Genomic DNA, 7,196 nt, shown 5'->3' on the forward strand with positions numbered 1-7,196 from the left:
TCTTTCAATTTTGATGATAGGGTGTCAATTTTCGATCTCTCCTTTCTTCTCATGTGGGCACTCATTGCTATATATTTTCCTCTAGAGACTGCTTTAAATGTGTCCCAGAGATTCTGGTATGTTGTGTCTTCGTTCTCATTGGTTTCGAAGAACATCTTTATTTCTGCCTTCATTTCATTGTTTATCCAGTCAACATTCAAGAGCAAGTTGTTCAGTTTCCATGAAGCTGTGCGGTTCTGAGTTAGTTTCTGCATTCTGAGTTCTAACTCGATTGCACTGTGGTCTGAGAGACTGTTTGTTATGATTTCTGTTCTTTTGCATTTGCTGAGGAGTGATTTATTGCCAATTATGTGGTCAATTTTAGAGTAGGTGTGATGTGGTGCTGAGAAGAATGTATATTCTGTGGATTTGGGGTGGAGAGTTCTGTAAATGTCTATTAGGTTTGCTCGTTCCAGGTCTGTGTTCAGGTCCTGGATATCCTTGTTGATTTTCTGTCTGGTTGATCTGTCTAATATTGACAATGGGGTGTTAAAGTCTCCCACTATTATTGTGTGGGAGTCTAAGTCTCTTTGTAAGTCATTAAGAACTTGCCTTATGTATCTGGGTGCTCCTGTATTGGGTGCATATATATTTAGGATCGTTAGCTCTTCTTGTTGCAGTGATCCTTTTACCATTATGTAATGTCCTTCTTTGTCTCTTTTGATCTTTGTTGCTTTAAAGTCTATTTTATCAGAGATGAGAATTGCAACTCCTGCCTTTTTTTGCTCTCCATTTGCTTGGTAGATCTTCCTCCATCCCTTTATTTTGAGCCTTTGTGTATCCTTGCATGTAAGATGGGTTTCCTGGATACAGCACACTGATGGGTTTTGGCTTTTTATCCAATTTGCCAGTCTGTGTCTTTTGATTGGGGCATTTAGTCCATTGACATTTAGGGATAGTATTGTTATGTGTGAATTTGATGCTGTCATTTTGATGCTACCTGGCTGTTTTGTTGGTTAGTTGATGCAGATTCTTGATTGTGTTGCTGCTTTTTTACCATTTGGTGTGTTTTTGGAGTGGCTGGTACTGGTTGTTCCTTTATATGTGTAGAGCCTCTTTCAGGAGTTCTTGTAGAGCAGGTTTGGTGGTGATGAAATCTCTGAGTGCTTGCTTGTTCACAAAGGATTTTATTTTTCCTTCACTTATGAAGCTGAGTTTGGCTGGATAGGAGATTCTGGGTTGAAAGTTCTTTTCTTTAAGGATGTTGAATATTGGCCCCCAGTCTCTTCTGGCTTGTAGGGTTTCTGCTGAGAGATCTGCTGTGAGTCTAATGGGCTTCCCTTTGTGGGTAACCCGCCCTTTCTCTCTGGCTGCCCTTAGCATTTTCTCTTTCATTTCAACCCTGGTGAATCTGACGATTATGTGCCTTGGGGTTGCTCTTCTTGAGGAATATCTCTGTGGTGTTCTCTGTATTTCCTGGATTTGAATATTGGTCTGCCTTGCTAGGTTGGGGAAGTTTTCCTGGATAATATCCTGAAGAGTATTTTCCAGCTTGGATTCATTCTCTTCATCACATTCAGGTACACCTATCAGACGTAGATTAGGTCTTTTCACATAGTCCCACATTTCTTGAAGATTTTGTTCATTCCTTTTTGCGCTTTTTTCTCTGTTCTTGCCTTCTCTTTTTATTTCATTGAGTTGGTCTTCGACCTCTGATATCCTTTCTTCTGCTTGGTCAATTCGGCTGTTGAAGCTTGTGCATGCTTCACGAAGTTCTCGTGTTGCGTTTTTCAGCTCCATCAATTCACTTATTCTCCTCTCTATGCTGTCCATTCTCGTCAGCAGTTCGTCCAATCTTTTTTCAAGGTTCCTATTTTCTTTGCGATGGGTTAGAACATGTTCTTTTAGCTCATTGTAGTTTCTTACTACCCATCTTCTGAAGTCTGATTCTGTCATTTCATCACCCTCCTTCTCCATCCGGTCTGGTTCCCTTGCTGGTGAGGAGTTGTGATCACTTTTAGGAGGAGAGGTGTTCTGGTTTCGGGAGTTTTCATCCTTTTTACGCTGGTTTCTACCCATTTTTGTGGGTTTATCCACCTGTTGTCTGTCTCTGTCCCAGGGAGTTGGAGCTTTATGAGTTTCCGTTGCACTACTGCCTTTTTTGATTTTTTTTTTTTTTTTCAGGTCGGACCCGCCCAGCTAGCAGCACGCCTAGCCTCTGCCTGCCCGCAGGGGCTTTGCTGAGCTGCTGTGGGCTCCGCCCAGCTGCCCTGAGCTCTTCCCTGTAGTCCTTTTTATATGGGCGTAGTTAGAACTGTCTGGGCAATGGTGGCCCCGCCTCTGTTATGGCGGACTCTCTCTGTTGTGGCAGGTTGCCTCGGCAACGGCGGGTTGCCTCGGCAACGGCAGCCTGCCTCCGTAGCGGTGGAGAGTCTCAGTAATGGCGGAAGCCCCTCCCCCACGGAGCCGGACCGTCCCGGTTCAGCTGTGCTTGGTCTGAAGGGCTCAACTCAGAGGGTTTCCAATTACTGTTTTTGTTTCCGTTGTTGTTGGGGGTGGAGGGGTGGGACCAACCGAGCCTGATCACCTGGCTCCCTGACTCAGAGTCTTTTCTTTTAAGTTGAACGACCCCGCGTTCCGGTCGCTTGTTGAAAAGGCGCCGGGATCTCCCGTGCTGCGACTCACGGAGTCGGCTCGAACCGCGGCGCCGGCTCCTGGCGGATTTTTTGCCTAGGAATCTCCTGGCCTGGCTCGCTATTTCAGATGAATGGGCTATTCTGCCGTCTCAAGGCTCTGCTCGCCAGCTAAGAGGGCTCCCAGACCAGTGGCTTTTGTACGGAGAACCGCAGCAACAGGGAGTGGTCACAGCAGCCGCGCGGGCGGAATCAGCCCCGCGGGGGCCAAAACAGCCGCACCGGCTGGGACTGCAACGCTGGCGACCCCTCTGCCTGGGTATCTCCTGGTCTGTGGGCAATAAGAGTTCGTCTGGAAATGCGGCGTCCACTCACCCTCTGCACTTTCACTGGGAGCTGAAGTCCTGAGCTGTTCTTAGGCGGCCATCTTGAAAGTAAGTTTTTTTTTTTTTTTTTTTTTTTGAGATGGAGTCTTACTCTGTCACCAGGCTGGAGTGCAGTGGCACAATCTCGGCTCACTGCAACCTCCGCCTCCCCAGTTCAAGTGATTCTCCTGCCTCAGCCTCCCGAGTAGCTGGGACTATAAGTATGTGCCACCACGCCCAGCTAAGTTTCGTATTTTCAGTAGAGACAGGGTTTCACCATATTGGCCAGGATGGTCTCAATCTCTTGACCTCAAGATCCACCCACCTCAGCCTCCCAAAGTGCTAGGATTACAGGCTTGAGTCATCATGCCCGGCTTGCCTATTTATAAATTGGATTGTTTCCTTATTGTTGAGTTTTAAGTGAATACTCTTTTATAACTACTGGTTTTTGAAAAACTGGATCTCTGGGTCCTTTCACAGCATTAACTATACGCCACCCCAGTGTGCCCTGAAATGTTTCACAGACCTTGAGTTGGGATTTTCTCTTTCTTTCCTGACTCTCACAGGAGCTTTTGGATCTGTGGATGTGGAGTGTGGAATTGCACAGGCCATCACTGGCAGGCTTGCTTCCAGGCCCACTTGTATTCTAGAGCTGCAGTCCATGCATCCTGACCCATCCTGCCGATGAAGTGACATTTGCAGCCACAATGCAATAGTACTTGTGACAAGCCATACAGTAGCAACTGCCAAGGCTTGTTTGCAGTCATGTCAAAATCCCACAGGACACAATTCACCTCTCTCTTCTGCATCCCGCATTAAATATATATATATATATATATATATATATATATATATCTGGACAAGAGGAGGTTGGGTGAGCAGAACAGCACCAAGACTACATCAGTTGCAGCAATGGGTCAGCTTACACTCACCCTCTTTGACCCAGACGCCAGGTGCTGCCATAGTTCTACACAGAGCTGCTGAATAACGCACAGGAAAAAGCCAGAAGTCTTCAACCTGGAAACAGGGTCAGAAGGATTATAGAAAAGATGAAACAGGCCAGGCACAGTGGCTCACACCTGTAATCCCAGCACTTTGGAAAGACTGCTTGAGCTCAGGAGTTCAAGACCACCCTGGACAGCATAGGAAGACCTCATCTCTACAAAAATAAAAATGTAGACATTAGCCAGGCATAGTGATGTGTGCCTGCAGTCCCTGCCGCTTGGGAGGCTTCAGTAGGAGGATCACTTGAGTTCAAGGGTTCGAGGCTGCAATGAGCTATGACAGCACCACTGCACCCTAGCCTGGGTGACAAAGTGAGACGCTGTTTCAAAAAAAAAAAAAAACAAAATAAACCAAAACAAGAAAGAATACAGGGCTTGATCAGTATGAACGATGTCTGTGATTAATCTGATTTCTTCATTGACTGATTTGGACTTGAAGCATCTGATGAGCTCATTACTGCTTCTCTGACCACAACGTATGGAGGATTTTACATTAACTTGAGAACCCTGCAGTTAGGAATAGCACCAGAATCTGATGATGACTTCAACAGAGAAAAATCACCAAAAAAGTAGAAGTTGAAGGGAGGTGGTGAGAATATAAACAAGAAAGTTGACACTTTCAACAAGGAAATGAAATGGACAAAGCTCAGGTTTTCCAGAGCGGACTTCATAGCCCCCAGTGCCGGTAAAGGGAAGAAAGAATGTTCTCGGGGCTTTAAGGAATCAAGAGGTTTGAGAAATTTCAGAAAGAAATGGGCCCAGGAAAAATGGGGACAAGGAGCAGAAGCCTGTGGGAATTGGGAGCACCTCCCACCCCTTGCTCTCAACTTTCTGCTCTGCTTCTGACAATAGCTTGTTTCAGGCGGCCACTGCCATGGTCTCTCTGACAGATTTGGACTTGAAGCAGCTGTTCGATGAGTCTCCAGAAGGAAGAGCCTTCTGTGATATGGATGATGAAAAGAATCCCTTAGGGTGGGATTGGCCTAGGAATTCAGAGTTCTCTTCTCTCCCAGAAGGCCTGCCAATGCCACTGAAGAAGGTCATTAAGGAGCTGCTTCAGGCTGCCAGAGCCGCTGAGAGAGAGAGCCAAAGGGAAGCCCTTCGCCCAGGTATGGGTGACATCCTATTGGACATAGAGGAGCAGATATGGAAGCTGAGTAGCCAGATTTGCTGCGAGGTGCGTGGCCAGCCATCTCACTCGATGCCTGCCTTGCAGCGAGGACACCCTGGTCAAACTTGCTCAATATCGTCATCTCTGTGAACTGTTGAGCGCATCTGAAGGAGCCTCTAGAGAAACTCAAAGAAGCCACTGGCAGGGCAATGCCAGAGCAGATGGCCACGCACCACGATGAATGCCAGGCATAGATACAAGCAAAGATTGCAAAGATGCTGGAGGAGGAGAGGGACACGGAATAGAGAGTACAGGGTTTTGTGGGTTTTGTTGTTGTTGTTTCGTTTTCTGGTAAGGAAAAAAGAAAGAAGAGCAGAGCCTGGAGAGATTTCCAGTGATGAAATCAAGGAGGTGCTCTGTGTGGTGGTGAAGATGAACCTGGAGGGCTGGGATCTGGAAGAAAACAAGACCCAGTGTGGAAGGGACTACGAGAAAGCTTGCCTGGGTGACAGAATGCACATTCTCTGACCTCAATCTGGGCGCATCCCAGGTTTCTGTGTAAGGAGAGCACACCACAGCGTTAAGTCCTCCACATTAATACTGAACAAGAAGAAAGTACTGGCGCCTTCTAAAGTCCGGGTGAAGAAATCATGGACTGAACTGCTGAAGAGGCTCTCGTGCCTTCAGCCCAAATTACCAGCCTCATTGTTTTGCCTCCAGAACATCAGGGAGGTCGGCACACGGGGAACTCAAACAAGATGCTCTCACGCAAGGCATCTGTCAGGAGCCTTGCTAATCCTGCTTTTCTCAATCTGGAAGACTCATTAAATAAAGACTTTAATGATTACTTCACCCCACTTGTTCAAAGCTGTGTCCAAGGAATGGGCTCTGTTGAGTATCAGAGCACGTGGGAACCCTGAACTCACACCCCTAGACCAAGCTTGTCCAATCCCAATCCATGGCCCATGGGCTGCGCGCACCCCAGGACGGCTTTGAATGCAGCCCAACACCCAACACAAGTTCATAAACCATTGAAAAACATTCTGAGATTTTTTTGCGATTTTTTTTTTTTTTTTTTAGCTCATTAGCTGTCGTTAGCATTAGTGTATTTTATGGGTGGCCCAAGACAATTTTTCTTCTTCCAAAGTATCCCAGGGAAGACAAAAGATTGGACACCCCTTCTCTAGACCCTTGGAAACACCTGCTATGGACTGAATGTTTGTGTCCCCACCCCAAAATTCATGTGTTGAAATTCTAATCCCCAATATGATAGTATTAGGAGGTGGGGCCTTTGGGAGATGATCAGGTCAGGAGGGTGGAGCCCTCATGAATAGGATGAATGCCCTTGTCAATGAGGCCCAGCCGAGTGTGGTGGTGCATGCCTGCAGTCTGAGCTACTTGGGAGGCTGAAGCAGGAAGACCACTTGAGCCCAGAAGTTTGAAACCACCCTGGGCAACATAGTGAGACCCTGTCTTAAAGAAAGAAAGGAAAGAAAAAGAGAGAGAAAGAGAGAAATTGAGAAAAAGAAAAAGAAAGAAAGCGGGGGAGGAGGAGAGAAAAGGCGAGGCCACGTGCAAGTGGCTCATGCCTATTATCCCAGGATGTTGGGAGCCCGAGGCAGGTGGATCACTTGAGGTCAGGAGTTCAAGACCAGCCTGGACAACATGGTGAAACTCCGTCTCTACTAAAAATACAAAAATTAGCTGGGTGTCGTGGTGCACACCTGTAATCCCAGCTACTCAGGAGGCTGAAGCAGGAAAATTGCTTGAACCTGGGAGGCAGAGGTTGCAATGAGCCGAGATAGCACCATGGCACTCCAGCCTGGGTGATAGAGTCAGATTCCATCAAAAAAGAAGGAAGGAAGGAAGAAAGGAAGGAGAAAGGAAGGAAGGAGGAAAGAAAGAAAGAAAAAGAAAGAAAGAAAGAAAGAAAGAAAGAAAGAAAGAAAGAAAGAAAGAGAAAGAAAGAATGGAAGGAAGGAAGGAAGGAAGGAACTTTCTAAAGCCCAATTCCTTTGGAGTATCACCCTCTAGCTCTCTGTAACCACCTCCTCAATTTCCTGGCTGAGTGGCCAGTGGCCGTGGAACAGCCCTCTGAGAAGAA

Source organism: Saimiri boliviensis, chromosome X (genome assembly GCF_048565385.1).
Source record: "Saimiri boliviensis isolate mSaiBol1 chromosome X, mSaiBol1.pri, whole genome shotgun sequence".
NCBI classification, from domain to species: Eukaryota; Metazoa; Chordata; class Mammalia; order Primates; family Cebidae; genus Saimiri; species Saimiri boliviensis.